At 40.2% G+C, this 25,385-nt stretch overlaps 1 long non-coding RNA gene across 1 annotated transcript in view; it reads left to right on the forward strand.

Annotated features, from left to right (window-relative positions):
• Positions 1-212: 212 nt before the first annotated feature.
• The window catches only part of LOC135765263 (uncharacterized), a 612,169-nt gene continuing 586,996 nt past the window's right edge, over positions 213-25,385 (forward strand). The window contains exon 1 of the long non-coding RNA XR_012337896.1: positions 213-798. This is a non-coding gene — a long non-coding RNA (uncharacterized lncRNA). The remainder of the gene's footprint in view (positions 799-25,385) is intronic.

Raw genomic sequence — 25,385 nt, forward strand, 5'->3', positions numbered from 1 at the left:
ATTATTTTCGTATCTCAGCTTTTCAATCAGAATGGTTCAATCTGTAATTATTCTGAATTCTTAGTAAAGCATGGAATTCCTATTACTCCAAAAGAATTTGCGATAGTGGCTGATGCAGTGCCACAAGGCATTCTTATGCTTTTTAAAGGGTTTTCTTTTTCATCTTTATCTCACTCAATGGATCTATGTAAAACATTTGTAGGTAAACATGCTTTCCTTTATTGAAGACAAAAAACAAATATAGCTGCAAAGCAGCGATGCCGGGGTCAAGCCAAAAAGGGCACAGAATGAAGTATCAGTAATGACTGTCTTGATTTTAGATCTAAGTTTTCAGTAGATTAAGGCAAAAATAGCAATTTTTCAAATCTTGAGACCACTTGGTGGTGCTGCACCGAAACAATAGATGGTGCCTCGGGTCATGATTGTGATGACACCCACCAAATTTGATATACATATGATTAAGCAATGTTAAGATATAGCCTCAAATGACTTGACCACTGGGGGCACTGAACTGAGACAATAGATGGTGCCTCGGGTCATGATTGTGATGACACCCACCAAATTTGATATACACACAATAGACCTTTCTCACAGTAACCGGAAATACGTAATCGTCGTGTAAGCGGAGTTCCTGTCAAGCGTCAACACACTAGAAAAACATAAACCCGGGCAAGTTTAAAATGGATCAAAGAGTCTACAAAACTTCGTTAACGGATTTGCCAAATATTACATTTGCTGATGTGACACGACTAATGGAGGAAAACTTTTTCCATGAAGAATTTGTCCATAAATTTCTAGGTAAGTAGAGAGCGAGTCTAACTGTTACTGAACTGTTAACTAAAACGACACATTATAAGTCTCGCCGGATAGCCTGAATCCACTTCTGTATACCTTCACCATCAACAGGGAATTGATGGAACAGATACGGCTTTTTACATTGCCTTAACTGCGGAGGAAGTAGATTTCCGCGACGATTGCGTAGTTCCGGTCATAAATACGGAAGTTGTGAGAAAGGTCTATAAAGCGATCTGGAGATAAAGCCTCAAAACTCTTAACCACTAGGGGGCACTGAAAAGTTTACAAGGGCTTTCAAAAAATGTTGCTGATGAAATAGGTGGCGCTGTAACAAACAGTTCCATGCACCCTCAGTTCATGACATTTACAAGTTGTGAAACATTCACCTATTCATCACTGTCAGTGATGCGAGAGCAGTTGGGGTGTAGATGTCTCGCTCAAACACTTGGTCAGGTGGAGCTGGGGTTTGAACCACCAACCTTCTGATTTGTAGACAACCTACACTAACCACTGAACCACGGATACGCACATTAATGTGCAAAACTTTGCAAATATATAGCCTCAAATCCATTTCGGCATGCTCGCCATCATATTTGTTGATGCGTTATACAATAACTGACTGGTCTATCAAAATCTTTTTATGACTTTTTGTCTAGAGTCTAGATTGTGTGTACCAAATCCAAGCCAATCAAACAAACGCTGTAGGAAGAGTTTGAAAAGTTGATATGCTTTGTAATTGAAAATGGCAAAACGTTTTGGTATCGTTTGACTCGGCATGCCTCAAGGAATCTAACAATAGCAATTTCATGATTTTAGACTCAATTTTGCAGTATATTAACAAAAACAGTCACTTTTCAAATCTCGTGAACACTAGGTGGCCCTGTGACAAACCGTTCCATGCACCCTCAGTTCATGACATATAACAGTTGGGGTTAGATGTCTCACTCATGGACACCTCAACACTTGGTTAAGTGGAGCTGGGGTTTGAACCACCAACCTTCCGATTTGTAGACAACCTACACTAACCACTGAACCACTGACAATGCACATATTAATGTGCAAAACTTTTGCGAAGATATAGCCTCAAATCCATACATTTAATATCAAGTTATAATTAGATATAAGCAAATATAGCTGCAAAACAGCGATGGCGGGGTCAAGCCAAAAAGGGCACAAAATGAAGTATCAGTAATGACTGTCTTGATTTTAGATCTAAGTTTTCAGTAGATTAAGGCAAAAATAGCAATTTTTCAAATCTTGAGACCACTTGGTGGCGCTGCACCGAAACAATAGATGGTGCCTGTTATGATTGTGATGACACCCACCAAATTTGATATAAATATAATTAAGCAATGTTGAGATATAGCCTCAAATGACTTGACCACTGGGGGCACTGCACCGAGACAATAGATGGTGCCTCGGGTCATGATTGTGATGACACCCACCAAATTTGATATACATATGAGTAACCAATATTAAGATATAGCCTCAAATGACTTGACCACTGGGGGCACTGCACCAAAGCAATAGATGGTGCCTCAGGTCATGATTGTGATGACACCCACCAAATATGGTGTACACACAATAAAGCGATCTGGAGATAAAGCCTCAAAACTCTTAACCACTAGGGGGCACTGAAAAGTTTACAAGGGCTTTCAAAAAATGTTGCTGATGAAATAGGTGGCGCTGTAACAAAACATTCAAGCACCCTCAATTTACATTTACAAGTTATTAAACATTCACCTATTCATCCAGTGTCAGCCATGCGAGAGCCATCCAGCTCATCGGGAGCAGTTGGGGTGTAGATGTCTCACTCAAAGATAACTCAACACTTGATCAGGTGGAGCTGGGGTTTGAACCACCAACCTTCCGATTTGTAGACAACCTACACTAACCACTGAACCACTGGCAATACGCAAAGCAATAAGCAAAACTTTTGCAAATTCAATTCAATTCAATTCAATTTTATTTATATAGCGCTTTTCACAATTGTCAATTGTTGCAAAGCAGCTTTACATGAGTAGATGTAGAGGAGAACACTGAAAATCAATACATAGTATAAGAAGTAGAATAAAGCGGCTATGGATAAACCGTGTAAGCGAGCGTATCAATAATGTCACGTATACAGTAAAGTGCTAAGTTAAGCCAAAGTTGGCTGACTCTCCCTGGGACTAAAAAAACCCCCTAGGAGAAAACCCGGTGGGAAAAACTCCTAGAAGGACAAAAAACCCTAGGGAGAGATTAATATATATATATATATATATATATATATATATATATATATATATATATATAGACACGGTAGGGATAGGAAGCGGGTAAGCGGATTAAACTGGTTCAGCCGGTGGTCGTTGGTCGCGCATCGGCTGGGCATCACGTTGAAGGACAGATCAGTGGTGCGATGACCTTCACAGCAACAGGAACTGGGTCTGTTTGTCTCAATGTCCTCAGGGTCGAGGACGAGACAGGGAGACAAAAACAGAATTCTATTAGCGTAGGGGCCGTTCGCATGTAATGCAAGTGTCATACATTATAGTGGTTTAATTCAGCTCGGTTCCAGACAGGCTAACTATTGCGGCAAGAGTAAATTACCCATATGAGGTATGTGAGTGCTTTGTTCTAGACAAAATAACTACTGCGGGAAAAATATAGCCTCAAATCCATTTCGGCGTGCTCGGCATCATATTTGTTGATGCGCTATACAATAACTGACTGGTCTATCAAAATCTTTTAATGACTTTTTGTCTAGAGTCTAGATTGTGTGTACCAAATCCAAGCCAATCAAACAAACGCTGTAGGAAGAGTTTGAAAAGTTGGTATGCTCTGTAATTGAAAATGGCAAAACGTTTTGGTATCGTTTGACTCGGCATGCCTCAAGGAATCTAACAATAACAATTTCATGATTTTAGACTCAATTTTGCAGTATATAAGCAAAATCAGTCACTTTTCAAATCTCGTGACCACTAGGTGGCCCTGTGACAAACCATTCCATGCACACTCAGTTCATGACATATAACAGTTGGGGTTAGATGTCTAACTCATGGACATCTCAAGACTTGGTCAAGTGGAGCTGGGGTTTGAACCACCAACCTTCCGATTTGTAGACAACCTACACTAACCACTGAACCACTGGCAATGCACACATTAATGTGCAAAACATTTGCGAAGATATAGCCTCAAATCCATAAATTTAATATCAAGTTATAATTAGATATAAGCAAAAATAGCAATTTTTCAAATCTCGTAAAAACTATGTGGTACTGTGACGAAACTGTGCACGCACCCTCATGTCATGACTGCCATCAAAACTATTTTGGCAAAGATACAGCCTCAAATCTGTTTGTTCGCGCTCTACGTAAAATGTTATGATGCGGTATGCGGAAACGGATTGGCGAATCGACACAAATTCCATAACTTTTTGCCATTAGTGTTTCTAGATGCTAAACACCCATTCTTTACGCAAATTGGACAAAAGCTCTAGGACGAGTTCGAAAAAGTAGGTTTTACAAACAATTCAAAATATCAAAATAATTAGCATAACGGAAATGACGTCATATGGTGCAATCGAATCGGCATGAGCCAAGGAATCATAAGAAACAATAATTGCATTTCTATGACGTATGGGTCAGCAGTTACAACAGAATCATTAGCGTGTTTTGGTGATTGTTATTGGCGTTTTAATCTAACGTTACTTGTCCCTGATAAGCGGACAAGCATTGATGTCGAGCCCTGCGACGTGTTTTTAGACTGCTTCAGTATAGGCTAGGTCCAATCTTTAAGACTCCTCCGTTGTGTTGCGTATGTCAGTTCTTCCTCGTTTTTTGCCCATTTTCATAATTAATGATATTATGAATTGCAGTGAGGTTGATCTCATTTGTGCCCCCTGAAAAAATGAAATGCCCATCCGTGAATTTGTGTCTGGCGTCGGGTCTGCTCATTAGGTAATACATACAGATGTGCGCGTGCACGTTTCACCGGGCTCACTCCACTATGACGGCTTTCGGCCCCGCCCTGCTTCATGCTACTAAGGGGGGGGTAGAGTGTGGGTCGCATAATTTGTATTTTTTTAAATTAGGGTCGCTCCTAAAAAAGTTTGAAAACCACTGTCCTAATTGGTTGCAAAGGAATTAATTGGCATGCACCAATGATCTCCAAGCCATGAAAGGAATAATACATGATGACCCAAGATTTTAGATGTACTGTTGGAGTAGTTTTAGTCAAAAATACCATATTTCTATCTCAAAACCACTAGGTGGCGCAATGACAAAGTTGTGCATGCAACCTCAGTTCATAACTGTGTTACATCTAGCTAGTTTTATAACTATACACTTTAGTTTAGTGAAGAAATAGTTGTATGACCATAGGGCTTGCTTGATATGTAAGATTTTGTTCAATTATAGGGCCACCTAGTGGTTCAGGCATACCAATTTGTTTGTGTGGCCTCAGACTCTGCTCATACATCAGCGTATCAAATCTGGTGAAAAAATTTCTTTTCGTTGCGAAGTTATAACCATTTATGTATCAAAACACAAATTGTAAAAGGTAATTTTTCGTTTTTTGCAATTTTCGGCCATTTCTGGAGAAAATTTTAATATAACGCCAATAGAACTTTTTGTTCAGAAGGTAATGCAATGTTCTTCCTATGGTGTTTTCGAGTCGATCAGAATTACGCTCACGGAGATATTCGCGTGTGTTTTTTAAGTGCTGTTTTGCTGCGCAGGGCTAACCGTAAGGCGAAATCTGGCATGTTTGGTAACGTTGGACTCGGCAACTATTCTGGACTTCAGCGAAACAAATCCCGTGAAAAAACACAGATCACAGCCAAAGTTATAAGCATGTACAACATTCGTATGACCACTAGGTGGCGCTGTGACGAAACTCTGCATGCCACCTCAGATCCTCACTGGCATCACAACTACCAAGTGTGGCATCAATAGACATAAGATTGGCGAAGATACACACTAAAACCTGTTTTTTTGCTCTCTACGTAAAATTTGTTGACGCGCTATACGAAAACGGGATGGTTTATCAAAATTCTTTTAATAACTTTTTGCCCTGAGTGTTTCCAGATGCTACATACTGTTTTTCGTGGAAATTGGGCAAAAGCTCTAGGACAAGTTCGCAAAAGTAGGTTTTATGAATAAATCAAAATGGCGGAAAATTTTTCATGACGGAAAATGACGTCATAGGGTCCAATCGAATCGTCTTGAGCCAATGAATCAGAGGAAGCAAGAATTTTGTTTATAGGACTTATGGATCAGAAGTTATCAGCAAAAACGTAAGTGCAACTTTGGACTGTTGGTGGCGCTAGCGGGTTAGAGATTAAGACTCCAAATTTGTTGTGGAAACTTTTTGGACAGTCCTCTATCAGTGTGCAAAATTTCATAACTTTCCTATGTAAGCTGCTATGGGCTGCCATAGACGCAATGGCGGAAGAAAAAGAAAAAGAAAAGGGAAGAATAATAATAAGAAAACTAACGGAATTGCAAACAACGAAAAATTACCTTTACATTTTGTGTTTTTACACATAAATGGTTATAACTTTGTAACGAAAAGAGATTTTTTCACCAGATTTGATACGCTGATGTACGAACACAGTCTGAGGCTACACAAAAAAAATTGTATGCTTGCACCACTAGTTGGCCTTATAATTGAATAAAAACTTTGAAATCAAGCCACCCTATGGTCATACAACTGTTTCTTCACTAAACTAAAGTGTATAGTCATAAAACTAGCTAGATGTAACACAGTTATGACCTGAGGTTGCATGCACAATTTTGTCTTTGCGCCACCTACTGGTTTTGAGATAGAAATATGGCATTTTTTGCCTAAAACTACTGCAACAATACATCTAAAACCATGAGTCATCATGGATTATTCCTTTCATGGCTTTGACTATAATCACTGGTGGTTGCCAATTCACTCCCTAGCAACCAATGAGAATACCTTATCAACCGTTTTTGCAAGAGCTATATCTCTGCGTCAGAACATCGTAGAGACACGGGGGTGGGCTCTTTTGACTCATTAACACCACTGTAACATTTTGTGAGCTGAGTATTGCCACTGCAACCACCACTCATTTTACTTCAGTGTTCTAGTTATCAATGCTCGTCGAAAGAGAGGGAAAGATTTTACTGAATGAGAACTTTACTTTCTGCTGTGCCTTTTTTGGCTTGATCCCGGTGATTGCTGCTTGCAGCTATATTTCTTTTTCTTTTTAGGGGTCAAGCCCCGAAGGGGCGTAGAACCCTATTGTTATTGTTAGTTTTCTTATTAGGGGTCAAGCCCCGAAGGGGCGTAGAACCCTATTGTTATTGTTAGTTTTCTTATTATTATTATTATTAGGGGTCAAGCCCCGAAGGGGCGTAGAACCCTATTGTTATTGTTAGTTTTCTTCTTATTATTATTATTAGGGGTCAAGCCCCGAAGGGGCGTAGAACCCTATTGTTATTGTTAGTTTTCTTATTATTATTATGTTTCCTCTTCCGCCATTGAAGTCAATGGCAGCCCATAGAACCGTATGTAGGAAAGTTATGAAATTTGGCACACATGTAGAGGACACACTCAGAAGTTACTATAGCAACATTGGTGTGTCTGACTCAAACCCTCTAGCGCCACCAACAGTCCAAAAATCCACTTATGTTCATGCTCATAACTTCTGACCCATGAGGCCTAGAAACTAAATTCTTGTTTCCTCTGAATCCTTGGCTCATGATGATTCAAATGCACACTTTGATGTCATTTGTGTCATGCACATCTTTCCGCCATTTTGAATTTTTCGTAAAACCTACTTTTTCGAACTCCTCCTAGACCGTTTGTCCGATTTGCATGTCCTTTGGTATGTAGCATCTAGAGACACCCAAGACAAAAAGTTATCAAAAGCTTTTTGATAGACCAATGCGTTCTCATATAAATTGACAACATATATGGCGGCGAGCACGCCAAAACGGACGTGAGGCCTTATTTTCACAAAACTTTATTGTATCGACACGAAACTTGGTATATGTCATAACAGTCATGACCTGAGGGTGCCTGCAACGTTTCGTCACAGCGCCACCTAGTGGTCACGAGATTCGAAAAATGCCTATTTTCGCTTATAACTACTTCAAACTTGAGTCTAAAATCATGAAGGTGGTCTTGTTAGATTCCTTGAGGCATGCCGAGTCAAACGATACCAAACGGTTTTCGGTCGGCCATTTTGGGTGTCGGCCATTTTGAATTTTCTCATTAAGTTCAGTATTTCACAAACAGAATGGCGTATCGCTACGAAATTTGGCATGGTTCATCAGTGACATGTTCTGAGCGCACCTATAAATCTTTAGGACGGCGCCACCTAGTGGTCAGGATATGTAAAAACATTTTTTAAATCTTTATGTCATTTGATTAAATTGCCACTATGACATAAGACTTCACTTATTGATTCCTTGGCTCATGCTAAGTCCGACTGTACCAAATATGTCTGAGTCAAACCTACTTCCTGTCGGCCATTTTGAATTATATTGAACAGCTACTTTTTCGAACTCCTCCTAGAGCGCTCGTGTGATTGGCTTGATTTTTGGTATGCATCATCTAGAGACACTCTAGACAAAAAGTTATCAAAAGATTTTCGGTAGACCTATCCGTTGTCGTATAATGCATCAAAGAATGCGAGGGCGAGCACGCCAAAATGTGTTTGAGCCTGTATCTTCGCAAAACTTTTGCGTATTAATATGAGACTTGGTATATGTCAAAACAGTGATGACCTGAGGGTGCATGCACCATTTCGTCACACTGCCCCCTACTGGTCACGAGATATAAATAATGTCTATTTTTGGTTATAACTACTGCAAATTTGAATGTAAAATTATGAGACTGGTCTTGTTAGATTTCATGAGGCATGCCGAGTGAAACGATACCAAATGGTTTTTGGTCGGCCATTTTGTGTGTCGGCCATTTTGAATTTTTCTTTAAGTTCAAGTATTTCAGAAACGCAATTGCGTATTGTTATGAAACTTGGTATGGTTCATCAGCAACATGTTCTGGGAGGACTTGTAAACTTTTCGGTGCCCCGTAGTGGTCAAGAGATTTGAAGCTATATCTCTGCATCTCTTTATCGTATTTACACCAAATATGGTGGGTGTCATCACAATCAAGACCTGAGTCAAAATTTATTTTTTGGTCAGTGCCCCCTAGTGGTCAAGTCATTTAAGGCTATATCTCTGCATCTCTTCATTGTATTCACACCAAATTTGGTGGGTGTCATCACAATCAAGACCTGAGTCACAATTTATTTTTTGGTCAGTGCCCCCTAGTGGTCAAGTCATTTAAAGCTATTTCTCCGTATCGCTTTATTGTATTTACACTAAATTTGAAATGTGTCATCACAGTCATGACCTGAGGTACCATCTATTCTTTCGGCACAGTGCCACCTAGTGGTCTCAAGATACGAAAAAATAGCTTTTTTTCATAAAACTAATGCAAACTTAGATGTTAAATCATGGCAGTCATCACGTATGAATCATTTTTTGCCATATTTGGCTTGACCCCGGTATCGCTGCTTGCAGCTATATTTAGGGGTCAAGCCCCGAAGGGGCGAAGACCCCTATTGTATTTGTTAGTTTTCTTCTTATTATTATTATTATTCTGCTTCTTCTTCTTCTTCTTCTTCCGCCATTGTGGTCTATGGCAGCCCATAGAACCGTACGTAGGAAAGTTATGAAATTTGGCACACTGATAAAGGACAGTCCAATGTGTCCCCATAGCAAATTTGGAGTCTCTATCTCAAACCCGCTAGCGCCACCAACAGTCCAAAGTTGCACTTACGTTTTTGCTTATAACTTCTGATCCGTAAGTCCTAGAAACGAAATTCTTGTTTCCTCTGATTCCTTGGCTCAGGACGATTCGATTAGACCCTATGACGTCATTTTCCGTCATGAAAATTTTTCCGCCATTTTGAATTATTCGTAAAACCTACTTTTGCGAACTCGTCCTAGAGTTTTTACCCGATTGCCGCGAAAATTGGTATGTAGCATCTAGAGACCCTCGCGGCAAAAAGTTATTAAAAGAACTTTGATAAACCAATCCGTTGTCGTATAGCGTGTCAACAAATTTTACGTAGAGCGCAAAAAAACAGATTTTAGGCTGTATCTTCGTCAAACTTAGGCCTATTGACACGAAACTTGGTACTTGTGATGCCAGTCATGAACTGAGTGTGCATGCACAGTTTCGTCGCAGCGCCACCTAGTGGCCAGACAGATGTTTTATACACCTATAACTTTGGCTGCGATCAACGTTTTTTGACGGGACTTGATTTTTAAGAGTCCTGAGTAGATGCCGAGTCCAACGATACCAAACATGCCAGATTTCGTCTTACGGTTAGCCCTGTGCATTAAAATAGCGCTTAAAAAACACGCGCGAATAACTCCGCGAGCGTTATTCCGATCGACTCGAAAACACCATAGGAAGAACATTGCATTACCTTCTGAACAAAAAGTTCTATTGGCGTTATATTAAAATTTTCATCAGAAATGGCCGAAAATTGCAAAAAACGAAAAAATACCTTTAAAATTTGTGGTTTTTACACATAAATGGTTATAACTTCGCAACGAAAATAGATTTTTTCACCAGATTTGATACACTGATGTATGAGCAGAGTCTGAGGCCACACAAAAAAATTGGTATGCCTGAACCACTAGGTGGCCCTATAATTGAACAAAATCTTTCATATCAAGCAAGCCCTATGGTCATACAACTATTTCTTTGCCGAACTAAAGTGTATAGTCATGAAACTAGCTAGATGTAACGCAGTCATGACCTGAGGTTGCATGCACGATTCTGTCATAGCGCCACCTAGTGGTTTGGAGATAGAAAATAGCTTTTTTTGCCTAAATCTACTGCAACAGCACATCTAAAACCATGAGTCATCATGGATTATTCCTTTCATGGCTTTGACTATAATCACTGGTAGTTGCCAATTCACTCCCTAGCAACCAATGACAATACCTTATCAACCGTTTTGCAAGAGCTATAACTCTGCGTCAGAACATCGTAGAGACACGGGGGTGGGCTCTTTTGACTCATTAACAACACTGTAACATTTTGAGAGCTGAGTATTGCCACTGCAAGCACCACTCATTTTTACGTCAGTGTTCTAGTTATCAATGCTCGTCGAAAGAGAGGGAGAGATTTCACTAAATGAGAACACAGCTTTTTTGCTGATAACTGTTATATTGTTTTGTCTGAAATCAAGAGATTTTCTTAGGTACTTTAAACTGCTCATCCGAAGTCAACTTTACTTTCTGCTGTGCCCTTTTTGGCTTGACCCCGGTGATTGCTGCTTGCAGCTATATTTATTATTATTATTCTTCCTCTTCCGCCATTGAAGTCAATGGCAGCCCATAGAACCGTATGTAGGAAAGTTATGAAATTTGGCACACATGTAGAGGACAGTCTTAGAAGTTACTATAGCAACATAGGTGTGTCTAACTCAAACCCTCTAGCGCCACCAACAGTCCAAAAGTGCACTTATATTCATGCTCATAACTTCTGACCCGTGAGTCCTAGAAACTAAATTCTTGGTTCCTCTGAATCCTTTGCTCATGATGATTCAATTGCACACATTGATGTCATTTGTGTCATGCAAATCTTTCCGCCATTTTGAATTTTCCGTAAAACCTACTTTTTCGAACTCCTCCTAGAGCGTTCGTCCGATTTGCATGTCCTTTGGTATTTAGCATCTAGAGACACCCCAGACAAAAAGTTATCAAAAACTTTTTGATAGACCAATGCGTTCTCGTATAAATTGACAACATATATGGCGGCGAGCACGCCAAAACGGACGTGAGGCCGTATCTTCGCAAAAATGTATTGTATCGACACGAAACTTGGTATATGTCATTACAGTCATGACCTGAGGGTGCCTGCAACATTTCGTCGCAGAGCCACCTAGTGGTCACGAGATTCGAAAAATGCCTATTTTCGCTTACAACTACTTCAAACTTGAGTCTAAAATCATGAAGGTGGTCTTGTTAGATTCCTTGAGGCATGCCGAGTCAAACGATACCAAACGGTTTTTGGTCGGCCATTTTGGGTGTCGGACATTTTGAATTTTCTCATTAAGTTCAGTATTTCACAAACAGAATGGCGTATCGCTACGAAATTTGGCATGGTTCATCAGCGACATGTTCTGAGCACACCTATAAATCTTTAGGACGGCGCCACCTAGTGGTCAGGATATGTAAAAATTTTTTTTTAAATCTTTATGTCATTTGATTAAATTGCCACTATGACATAAGACTTCACTCTATTGATTCCTTGGCTCATGCTGAGTCCGACTGTACCAAATATGTCTGAGTCAAACCTACTTCCTGTCGGCCATTTTGAATTATATTAAACACCTACTTTTTCGAACTCCTCCTAGAGCGCTTGTGTGATTGGCTTGATTTTTGGTATGCATCATCTAGAGACACTCTAGACAAAAAGTTATCAAAAGATTTTCGTTAGACCTATCCGTTGTCGTATAACGCATTAAAGAATGCGAGGGCGAGCACGCCAAAATGTGTTTGAGCCTGTATCTTTGCAAAACTTTTGCGTATTAATATGAGACTTGGTATATGTCATAACAGTGATGACCTGAGGGTGCATGCACCATTTCGTCACACTGCCCCCTACTGGTCACGAGATATAAAAAATGTCTATTTTTGCTTATAACTACTGCAAATTTGAATGTAAAATTATGAGACTGGTCTTGTTAGATTTCGTGAGGCATGGCGAGTCAAACGATACCAAATGTTTTTTGGTCGGCCATTTTGTGTGTCAGCCATTTTGAATTTTTCTTTAAGTTCAAGTATTTCAGAAACGCAATTGCGTATTGTTATGAAACTTGGTATGGTTCATCAGCAACATGTTCTGGGAGGACTTGTAAACTTTCCGGTGCCCCCTAGTGGTCAAGAGATTTGAAGCTATATCTCTGCATCTCTTTATCGTATTTAAACCAAATTTGGTGGGTGTCATCATAATCAAGACGTGAGTCACAATTTATTTTTTGGTCAGTGCCCCCTAGTGGTCAAGTCATTTAAGGCTATATCTCTGCATCTCTTTATTGTATTTACACCAAATTTGGTGGGTGTCATCACAATCAAGACCTGAGTCACAATTTATTTTTTGGTCAGTGCCCCCTAGTGGTCAAGTCATTTAAAGCTATATCTCTGTATCGCTTTATTGTATTTACACCAAATTTGGTGGGTGTCATCAGTGTCATGTTCTTAGTCACCATCTATTCTTTCGGCACAGTGCCACCTAGTGGTCTCAAGATACGAAACAATTGCTTTTTTTCATGAAACTAATGCAAACTTAGATCTTAAATCATGACAGTCATCACGTATGAATCATTTTTGCCATGTTTGGCTTGACCCCGGTATCGCTGCTTGCAGCTATATTTATTATTATTATTCTTCCTCTTCCGCCATTAAAGTCAATGGCAGCCCATAGAACCGTACATAGGAAAGTTATGAAATTTGGCACACATGTAGAGGACAGTCTCAGAAGTTACTATAGCAACTTTGGTGTGTCTGACTCAAACCCTCTAGCGCCACCAACAGTCCAAAATCCACTTATGTTCATGCTCATAACTTCTGACCCGTGAGTCCTAGAAACTAAATTCTTGTTTCCTCTGAATCCTTGGCTCATGATGATTCAAATGCACACATTGATGTCATTTGTGTTATGCACATCTTTCCGCCATTTTGAATTTTCCGTGAAACCTACTTTTTCGAACTCCTCCTAGAGCGTTTGTCCGATTTGCATGTCCTTTGGTATCTAGTATCTAGAGACACCGCTGACAAAAAGTTATCAAAAGCTTTTTGATAGACCAATGCGTTCTCGTATACCGTGACAACATATACGGCGGCGAGCACGCCAAAACGGACGTGAGGCCGTATCTTCGCAACACTTTGGTGTATCGACACGAAACTTGGTATATGTCATTACAGTCTTGACCTGAGGGTGCCTGCAACGTTTTGTCACAGCGCCACCTAGTGGTCACGAGATTCAAAAAATGCTTATTTTCGCTTATAACTACTTCAAACTTGAGTCTAAAATCATGAAGGTGGTCTTGTTAGATTCCTTGAGGCATGTCGAGTCAAACGATACCAAACGGTTTTCGGTCGGCCATTTTGGGTGTCGGCCATTTTGAATTTTCTCATTAAGTTCAGTATTTCACAAACAGAATGGCGTATCGCTACGAAATTTGCCATGGTTCATCAGTGACATGTTCTGAGCGCACCTATAAATCTTTAGGACGGCGCCACCTAGTGGTCAGGATATGTAAAGAAATTGTTTAAAATCTTTATATCATTTGATTTATTTGCCACACTGACATGAGACTTCACTCTATTGATTTCTTGGCTCTTGCCGAGTCCGACTGTACCAAATATGTTAGAGTCAAACCTACTTCCTGTCTTCCATTTTTAATTATATTGAACACTTACTTTTTCGAACTCCTCCTAGAGCGCTTGTTTGACTGGCTTGATTTTTGGTACGCATCATCTAGAGACACTCCAGACAAAAAGTTATCAAAAGCTTTTCGGTAGACCTATCCGTTGTCGTATAACGCATCAAAGAATGCGAGGGCGAGCACCCCAAAATGTGTTTGAGCCTGTATCTTCGCAAAACTTTTGCGTATTGATATGAGACTTGGTATATGTCATAACAGTGATGACGTAAGGGTGCATGCACCGTTTCATCACAGTGCCCCCTAGTGGTCACAAGATATAAAAAATGTCTATTTTTGCTTATAACTACTGCAAACTTGAATGTAAAATTATGAGACTGATCTTGTTAGATTTCGTGAGGCATGCCGAGTCAAACGATACCAACTGGTTTTTGGTCGGCCATTTTGTGTGTCGGCCATTTTGAATTTTTTCTTTAAGTTCAAGTATTTCAGAAATGCAATTGCGTATAGTTATGAAACTTGGTATGGTTCATCAGCAACATGTTCCGAGAGGACTTGTAAACTTTTCGGCGCCCCCTAGTGGTCAAGAGATTTGAAGCTATATCTCTGCATCTCTTTATCGTATTTACACCAAATTTGGTGGGTGTCATCACAATCAAGGCCTGAGTCACAATTTATTGTTTGGTCAGTGCCCCCTAGTGGTCAAGTCATTTAAGGCTATATCTTCGTATCGCTTTATCGTATTTACAGTAAATTTGGTATGTGTCATCACAGTCATGACCTGAGGCACCATCTATTGTTTCGGCACAACGCCACCTAGTGGTCTCAAGATACAAAAAATTGCTATTTTTTCATAAAACTAATGCAAACTTAGATCTTAAATCATGACAGTCATCACGTATGAATCATTTTTTGCCATGTTTGGCTTGACCCCGGTATCGCTGCTTGCAGCTATATTTCTTTTTCTTTTTCTTCCGCCATTGCGTCTATGGCAGCCCATAGCAGCTTACATAGGAAAGTTATGAAATTTTGCACACTGATAGAGGACTGTCCAAAAAGTCTCCACAACAAATTTGGAGTCTTAATCTCTAACCCGCTAGCGCCACCAACAGTCCAAAGTTGCACTTATGTTTTTGTTTATAACTTCTGATCCATAAGTCCTATAAACAAAATTCTTGATTCCTCTGATTCCTTGGCTCAAGACGATTCGATTGGAATCGAATTTTCCGCCATTTTGATTTATTCATTAAACCTACTTTTGCGAACTTGTCCTAGAGCTTTTGCCCAATTTCCACAAAAAACGGTATGTAGCATCTGGAGACACTCAGGGCAAAAAGTTATTAAAAGAATTTTGATAAACCATTCCGTTTTCGTATAGCGCGTCAACAAATTTTACGTAGAGAGCAAAAAACAGGTTTTAGTGTGTATCTTCGCCAATCTTACGTCTATTGATGCCACACTTGGTAGATGTGATGCCAGTGAGGATCTGAGGGGGCATGCAGAGTTTCGTCACAGCGCCACCTAGTGGTCATACGAATGTTGTACATGCTTATAACTTTGGCTCTGATCTGTGTTTTTTCACGGGACTTGTTTCGCTGAAGTCCAGAATAGTTGCCGAGTCCAACGTTACCAAACATGCCAGATTTCGCTTTACGGTTAGCCCTGCGCAGCAAAACAGCACTTAAAAAACACGCGCGAATATCTCCGCGAGCGTAATTCTGATCGACTCGAAAACATCATAGGAAGAATATTGCATTACCTTTTGAACAAAAAGTTCTATTGGCATTGTATTAAAATTTTCATCAGAAATGGCTGAAAATTGCAAAAAACGAAAAATTACCTTTAAATTTTGTGTTTTTACACATAAATGGTTATAACTTCGTAACGCAAAGAGATTTTTTCACCATATTTGATACGCTGATGTACGACCACAGTCTGAGGCTACACAAAAAAAATTGTATGGTTGCACCACTAGTTGGCCTTATAATTTAACAAAACCTTTTAAATCAAGCCACCCTATGGTCATACAACTGTTTCTTCACTAAACTAAAGTGTATAGTCATAAAACTAGCTAGATGTAACACAGTTATGACCTGAGGTTGCATGCACAATTTTGTCATTGCGCCACCTACTGGTTTTGAGATAGAATATGGCATTTTTTTGCCTAAAACTACTGCAACAACACTTCTAAAACCATGAGTCATCATGGATTATTCCTTTCATGGCTTTGACTATAACCACTAGTGGATGTCCATTTACTCTCTAGCAACCAATGAGAATACGTTATCAACTGTTTTTGCAAGAGCTTTTTCTCTGCATCAGAACATCGCAGAGACATGGGGGTGGGCTCTTTTGACTCATTAACACCAATGTAACATTTTGTGAGCTGAGTATTGCCACTGCAAGCACCACTCGTTTTTACGTCAGTGTTCTAGTTATCAATGCTCGACGAAAGAGAGGGAGAGATGACACTGAATGAAAACACAGCTTTTTAGCTGATAACTGTTATATTATTTAGTCTGAAATCAAGAGATTTTCCCAGGTTCTTTAAACTGCTCAAACGAATTCAACTTTACTTTCTTATGTGCCCTTTTTGGCTTGACCCCGGCATTGCTGCTTGCAGCTATATTTTTGGAATTGCTCTTATACAATGACATTCTGGTGTGACTTGTGTGATTATATCAAATGTTATATTTATCCAAATTTTAAGTTTTCATACAGAAATGTAATTTTTGGCTTTCATGAGTATGGAAAGAAAAATGATATTTATTTTATAAACCTTTTGTTTCTGTTAGCAAAATATCATATTCATAAATGTAAATTCTCAAAGTGCAAACCCCTTTTTCTAAGATTTATACATGAAATGAAAATATATTTTGACACTATTGAATCTTCTAAAAACTTGAAAGCTATGAGAACAATCGCAGTGTTTAAGGACTTGGCACTTGGTTTGGACTAAAAGAATGGCATATTATTTTATTGTAACATGGCAATGATGATAATTGTTATTTTGTTTTTCTGTTTAATAAAAAAAAGAAAAAAAATGAATAAAAAAAGGACACAGCGGAAATGTTTCTGACTTATTAACATAAATATGAAATCAGAAAAATATTCATTTATTTTAGAAAATATGACACGTTGATGTAGATTAAACTATTCAACAGTATATCAACTTAATCAACCTTAGAAATATATACGCAACATAAAAAGAATAATATTAACACAAAACATAACTTATAATACTTAAACAGTGACAAGAACAATGTTTTCTGATAAATACACACTTTTATTTAATAAAGGTTTGAATTGTTTATTTTAGAATATCCATCCATTATATGCAGCAGTTGAAGACGCGCAATGAATCTTGGGATATCCTCGGCTGTTGAGGATCCATTCATTCTATCATTAACAGCGCGGAGAAATGAGAATGCATTTTGAGGCTTCATTCTAAGCATCCTTCGAATTGGGACGGCCTTACTAGCCTCAAGTCGCGCTGCTGTGACGCAATCGGTCTTAAAATACGTCCTTAGAAGGTCGCAACCTTTGAATTGGGACACAGCTCCACTCACTGATGAACACTGAGGAACCGTAACCCACAGGGGACAAACATTAACGCAAACGCGTTTCACATTGTAAACACTTCAGTGCCCCCTTGTGACCACTCACATGTACAACATAGAACTATACAGCATTACACCACATACAACTGAGGACATTATAAACATATTCTAACAGTTACAAACACTAATGTGGACAGCGCCACTTAATGTTCATAGTACGAATGAATGAATATTCACTAAACAGTAATAAAATATTCTGATATAAGATATAAAGTGAGCAGACGTCCAAAATCAAAATATGTGATGAAGGATATAAGATATTTTATAAATCACACACTATAGCCTTAATATGATAAAGATGTTGAGATTTATAAGTATTGTGCTCTCATTTATATTTGATTTGTTTTACTTTTATTTTTGTGAGCCAAGCAATCACATTGCAGAGTGTATGTCATGTGACCCAATCAATGGCTGAGTGAATGCACATGTTTCTGTTTAAATAAAGCACGCCAGTCAAAAAGAGAAACTGGTTGATGTGAAACAGTATTCCCCGTTGTCTGTGTAAATTACTCTGCTAACAGGTTATGGGCCCAGATAACGTATAGTTTTGTTGTTAGGCCGCTGGGTAAAAGTCGCAACGAAAACTGCGTGTACCCAAGTTTAAGTTTAAGAGAGAGCTAGCTACGGCTACAAACATGAACAGAAAGACAAGAGCGGTATCAACCGCTGGTCCGCTGGTCAAGGCTTGTCTTTGATGGAGATGAGAAGAATTATGAGTTATGGGAGACAAAATTTTTGGGTCACCTTGTTTGCAAGGACTGAAAGAGACTATTTTAAATGAGCCTTCTGATGAAAATGAGGAAGACGCCGAAGCCTATGCGGAGCTGATACAGTTCTTAGATGACAAAAGTCTGTCGCTAGTCATGAGGGAAGCAGCAGATGACGGACGTGAGGCGCTGGAGATTTTGCGTGGATATTATGCTGGCAAGGGGAAGCCCCGGGTAATAAGCTTGTACACAGAGCTAACTTCACTGCAAAAGTCGTCAAGTGAGAGTGTTACGGAATATGTCATCAGAGCTGAGACTACAATCACTGCTTTGAGAAATGCAGGTGAGGAACTGAGTGACGAACTTTTAACAGCAATGGTTTTGAAAGGACTTCCAGAAACATTTAAGCCATTTACTATCCATGTTACTCAGAGTGATGATAAAATGACTTTTGCCGAATTTAAGACAAGGCTTAGAAGCTACGAGGACATAGAAAATATGCGGACAGTTGCTCCCGGGGACAACGTAATGAAATCAAGAGCACATGGAACGAAATCCACTTTAGCTGACTGTGCGGCTGCAAGTGCTGACATTGTCTGTTACAGGTGTGGCACAAAAGGCCATAAAGCAAGAACGTGCCAGCGTAAACAGTGGTGCAGTCAATGCAGAAGTACCACACACCGCGATGCAACCTGCAGGCGGAGAAAGCAGCGGGATAACGCAAGAAAAGTGTCCGAGGAGCCGGGTGACAAGGAATATGTTTTTCGGGCAAGTGACACTGAGATGTGGAGACACGAGGATGTAAGAAGAGGCCTAATGGTGGATGCAGGCGCAACTTCACACATCATCACAAACATCGCAAAGTTCCAGAGGTTTGACAGCAGTTTCCAGGCTGACACATACTGCGTGGAATTGGCTGGTGGCACGAGGTGCAACGGGGTCGCCAAGCAAAGAGGAGACGCAGCAGTATGGTTAGTAGACAACACAGGACGGCGTTTCAAAACAACACTAAGAAACCCGTTGTACATCCCTACATATCCACAGGACATCTTTTCTGTGAAGGCAGCCACCTCGAATGGAGCAACAGTGATCTTCAGAGAAGGAAAGAATGTTCTGCTACATAAAGACGGTACTGAATTCCCCATACACGTGAATAACAAACTGTACTATTTGCACACAATAGACAATGAATGTGATGACCAATGTAGAAAATGTTATGATTTACAGACTTGGCATGAGATATTAGGTCATTGCAATTATGGGGATGTAATTAAGCTTGAGAATGTTGTTGATGGTATAGAAATTAAGAATAGAGCAGACAAACCTACTCCACGTTGTGAGATTTGCATTCAAGGCAAGTTTATTGAGACTAGAAACAGAGAACCAGATGCAAGAGCCAAAGCAGCTTTAGAAATGGTACACACTGATCTAGCAGGGCCTATAGACCCAATGTCTAAAGATGGACATAGATATGCATTGTCTTTCACAGATGATTATTCTAGTGCTATTTTTGTATATTTTTTGAGAAACAAGAGTGACACAAAAAAATTTCTTGCTGATATGGCTCCATATGGGAGAGTTAAATGCATTAGGTCTGACAATGGGGCAGAGTTCACAGGAAGGGAGTACCAGGCCTTATTGAGTAGAAGTGGTATTAAACATGAGACATCTGCACCATACTCTCCACACCAAAATGGCACTGCCGAACGAAATTGGAGAACCTTATTCGATATGGCTAGGTGCATGCTAATAGAAAGTGGGTTGCCAAAAACCTTGTGGACCTATGCAGTCCAAACAGCTGCTGTAGTAAGAAACAGATGTTTTAATAACAGGACTAAACAGACAGCTTATTTCATGTTAACAGGCAGGCAACCGAACATTTCTAGGATGCAGAAGTTTGGTATTTCATGTTATGCTTATCAACATGACAAAGGAAAGCTGAACTCGACACTTTTGTAGGATATGACAAGAATAGTCCTGCATACATGATCTACTACCCTGATAGCAGGAAAATACAGAAACACAGACTAGTTGAGTTTTTACCCAGAATGAGCACTGAGGCAGACAAGATACAGATTGATGATGATTATGAGGATTTTGGGGTTAGGAATAATCTCAGAGAATCAAAAAGTCCTGAAATTAATCTGCAAAGTTCTCAGGGACAGGTCACAGTGAAAGAGCCATAAGTGTGCGAAAACCAAACACACATGGATGCCCTAGTGAAAAAATAGTATACTTAAGTACAATGTATTCACATGTACTTTAGTACAGTGGTTTTCAAACCCTTGGTCGCGACCCTCTGGTGGGTCGCGGAAATTAAAAACTGGGTCCCCAAGAAAGATTAAAAAAAAATGTTACTAAAATAATTTATTCAATTTTATTATAAAAACTATAATAATTACAACACACTTGAATAAAAGCACAGTAAAATATATTTTAAATACACTAAATAAAAAAATACTCCACCACTGTGTCACATGACCCATGTGCGTGCGCAGCTTACTGTATTAAATTCATAGACAGCAGATTAAATTGCGCACGGGGTCACAGACATTTTTTAAATGATGCAAGGGGAAATAAAAACTCCTAAATAAAAATGTGTTTGGTCTGATTTAACAAAATATATATTTTTAATGTATTTGATTGGTTTGTCGAAAGTGAGCGCGGAAATGTTTAGTTGTTTGCTAAGCAAAGCGCCACCGTTACGACACGGTTGAGTTTTGCAGTGAGACTGACACGTTATGGTTCTGCTGTTATCTTTGAACTATTTTCGCTGCTGAAACCACAAAAACAGTCAACATTGCGTCTAAAATGTAAGTGGCTTAATATTAATTACTTGTTTAGTGAACTGTCATGAAATCTGTCACATTTTCAACCGTGATGTGATGCTGCTTAACTGTATCATGTTATTAAAAACTTCACATTTTTACCGCAGTATGTTTAACCCACTTTGTCAGTGTTAACTCACTTTGTGTTTGCTGCACTTATTTGTTTAACTTAGCGTTATTACATTATGCACTTTCGGTTGTCATTGAGACTAAAGGATGCAGAATCATTAGCGTGTTTTGGTGATTGTTATTGGCGTTTTAATCTAACGTTACTTGTCCCTGATAAGCGGACAAGCATTGATGTCGAGCCCTGCGACGTGTTTTTAGACTGCTTCAGTATAGGCTAGGTCCAATTTTTAAGACTCCTCGGTTGTGTTGAGTATGTCAGTTCTTCCTTGTTTTTTTGCCCATTTTCATAATTAATGATATTATGAATTGCAGTGAGGTTGATCTCATTTGTGCCCCCTGAAAAAATGAAATGCCCATCCGTGAATTTGTGTCTGGCGTCGGGTCTGCTCATTAGGTAATACATACAGATGCGCGCGTGCACGTTTCACCGGGCTCACTCCACTATGACGGCTTTCGGCCCCGCCCTGCTTCATGCTACTAAGGGGGGGTAGAGTGTGGGTCGCATAATTTGTATTTTTTTAAATTAGGGTCGCTCCTAAAAAAGTTTGAAAACCACTGCTTTAGTATAACTAAATGTATTTGTTGAACACTATATATTGGTATACTTCAAGTCTGCTAAATTGGAACAACTAATTTTGTACTTAAAGGACAAGTTCGGTATTTTAGACTTAAAGCCCTGTTTTCAGATTGTTTATGGTGAAATAGAACGGTTTTGACTGAAATTTCGACATTTGCGGCTGCCCTGAGAATTTTCGCGTGTTTGTGTTTCAGCTCCTACCTTTACAATGGGTTTAATGGTGCACTGGAACAATCCTTCCTAAAATGCATGAAACTTTCGTTTACAAAGACGTGAAACTCACTGAGTGGTCAGGGGTGTTCACTGGTATGCTCACACAAAAATCGCTGCAAAAGACGCATTCCAACAGGTTTTATCGTAGTTTTTACCAACTCCATTGACTTGTATTAGATGTCCTGGTGAGGTACGGTATTACTCAGCGCCGGGAACTTTGTTTCTATTCTTGCAATTGGCAATGGCGGATTAGCGCCACCACCTGGGCTGGAGTGTCTATTATTCAAGCTCCAAACGGAAGAATGTACGGGTGTGAGGCGTTAGGAAAAATAGGTCCACAAGTTAACAACGAATGCTAAAACAGCTGTTGGAAAGCATCTTTTGTAGCGATTTTTGTGTGAGCATATCAGTGAACACCCCTGACCACTCGGTGAGTTTCACGTCTTTGTAAACGAAAGTTTAATGCATTTTAGGAATGATTGTGGTGCCTCAACATCCCGTCTTTGTTCTGGGTCAGGCCAGAGAATCTCATCCACATCACAGGCTATATTGGTCCTAGCCAAACAGCGAGGATAAAATCCTCTTGCATGATCCACCCCTGGCATTCATCTACTGATATGTCAATCTGTATGGAAGGCAATTTAATGCATTTCTTTATTCCAGTAGCATAGTCCAACAGTGTATGCATACTAAAGTTACTGTACAGATCAGTCTTACTGTAAGTACATCTATCTGTTTTCCTCCCTTGAAGGCTCTGAAGATGGAGTCAACAGTGAAGTGACTCAAATTAGGCTTTACTCGTTGTTCAGCCTCCCTCATAGTCATACCATGGACAAGGACATGGTCAGCTAGAGTGGCTCGAATTTCATCTGAGACTGCTTGTCACCTTGCCCTTTGTCTCCCTACTCCTCTTTCACCATGTCCACCTCCTCTCCCTCCTCCTTCACTATGTCCTCCTCCTCTCCCTCCTCCTTCACCAAGTCCTCTTCCTCCTCCTTCACCACATCATCCTCCTCTTCCTCCTCCTTCACCAAGTCCTCTTCCTCCTCCTTCACCACATCATCCTCCTCTTCCTCCTCCTTCACCAAGTCCTCTCCCTCCTCCTTCACCATGTCCTCTTCCTCCTACTTCACCACTTCCTCTTTCTTTCCCTCCTCCTCTCCCTCCTCCTTCTCTTCCTCCTCCTCTTCGACCTATTCCTTTATTTTTCTGTGGATCCATTGTTCCAAAGCTTAGTGAACTGATTCAGGCCTATTGAAGGATTTGATTGAAGTATGTTCAATTTTGACTCTTAGTGCTTCCACCTTGCTAATTGTTTGCTAATTGAGCCTAAGCTGTGCTGAATTGAGTGAACAGTATTGAATGCTAGTGCTTTCCATATGATCAGATGGTGTAAGCACTGAGAAATGTAGGGATTTGTCTGTAAAGTTTTGTAGTATAAGTTCACCAAATCTGACTCATGTGTTTAAGCAGGGGAGTAGTGTTTATAGTTCAGCAAAATGATTGTGCTTCTTGAAAAATGGCGTTATGGTTTTGAAATTTTAGTTCAAAAGCCTGGTTATAATGTTTTAGCAATCGAGAAAAACTGTAATGTGACAGTTCAATCAGGGATATTTTACAAACGGTTTATTTCTAAAGGTGTTGTTTACCATTCTTACAATTACACCACACTTACAAAAAGAAACAACTCAGTTGTTCAGTTGGAAGATGGAACCCTCTGTAAAATCATGAGTTTTGTGGCTTGATACCTCAAGACACATATCTATATATCTGAACAGGCTAACCAGGATCTTGGTCCTGCGCTCCGCTGTCTGACATCTCAATATCCGAGCTCTTGGTGCCAACAGTTACCCTGGGTAGAATATGCTCATAACTCTCTCCCCGTTTCATCTCTTAAAATGTCCCCGTCTGAGGCTTCCATGGGTTTTCAGCCTCCTCTTTTCCCAGCTCAAGAACCCGATGCGCCGTTTCCTTCTGTGCTAGCCTTCGTTCGATGTTGCAGACGCACCTGGAGGAGGGCTAGAAATACTTTAATTGAGACTTCCAGACGAACCAAAGCCGCGGCTGATCGTCACCATAGACCCGCGCCCCACTTTATCTGTGGCCAGAAGGTATGGCTTTCTACCGAGGATCTGTCTCTCCGAGGGCCATCTCGTAAGCTGGCGCCTCGCTTCCTTGGGCCATACAGTATTGTTTAGGTCATTAACCCAGTGACGATCAAGCTCAGATTGCCTCCTGCTCTCGGTCGGGTTCATCCAGTTTTTTATTTGTCTAAACTGAAGCCTGTGTTTTTCTCTCCCCTTAACCCTGTCCCTTCTGCTCCCACCCCTCCCGCCCCACAGTTGTTGGATGGTGCCCCATTATTTACTGTTAAGTCCCTTTTAGATGTGCGTCGGCGTGGCAGGGGTTTTCAGTATTTAGTGGATTGGGAGGGCTATGGTTTGGAGGAGAGGTGTTGTGTACCGGCCCGAGACATCTTGGACCCTGACCTGATTGAGGACTTCCGTCGGCGACGAGATGAGCCCTCTCATGGACCGCCTGGTGGCGGTCATGGGGGGGGGTCCTGTCATGACTTCGGTTTTATTGACTGCTATGTTTTGGTTTCTCTGTGTTTGTGTTTTGTTTTGACAGTTCTCACGTGCGCGGCTCTCTCACGGGTGTAATTATTTTATCTCCTTCACCTGCGTCCCTCACAGCTGCTGCTCATTTGATGGCCAATCGGTTCAGCATTAATCCCAAGCGTGTTCAGTGTCTCGTTGCAAGTTCTTCTGTGTATGTTCTCGCCATCAACTAGCTTTGCTAGTTTCTAGTCCTGTCTTGTCGTGTGTTTCTGAAAGTTCGAGTCTGTTCATTCATTTTTTTCCCACCCTTAATCTGTGCTCTCTGCTGCCCAGGATTTACATCTGAAACTCTGTCTCTGTGATCGCCGGCTTCAAAGACTGTTCTCCATATGTCTGTATTAAGGACTGCTAACTCCATCTGCCTGCTTTAGAGACCAGTCCAGGAGGGCGGTCCTTCGCCTCTGGAGCTGTCCAGCTTCTCCGCCAGCACCACTAACGCTCTCTCCTCATCTGCCTTGGGTGCCTG

The sequence above is a fragment of the Paramisgurnus dabryanus genome, chromosome 11 (assembly GCF_030506205.2).
Source record: "Paramisgurnus dabryanus chromosome 11, PD_genome_1.1, whole genome shotgun sequence".
In the NCBI taxonomy this organism is placed as follows: domain Eukaryota; kingdom Metazoa; phylum Chordata; class Actinopteri; order Cypriniformes; family Cobitidae; genus Paramisgurnus; species Paramisgurnus dabryanus.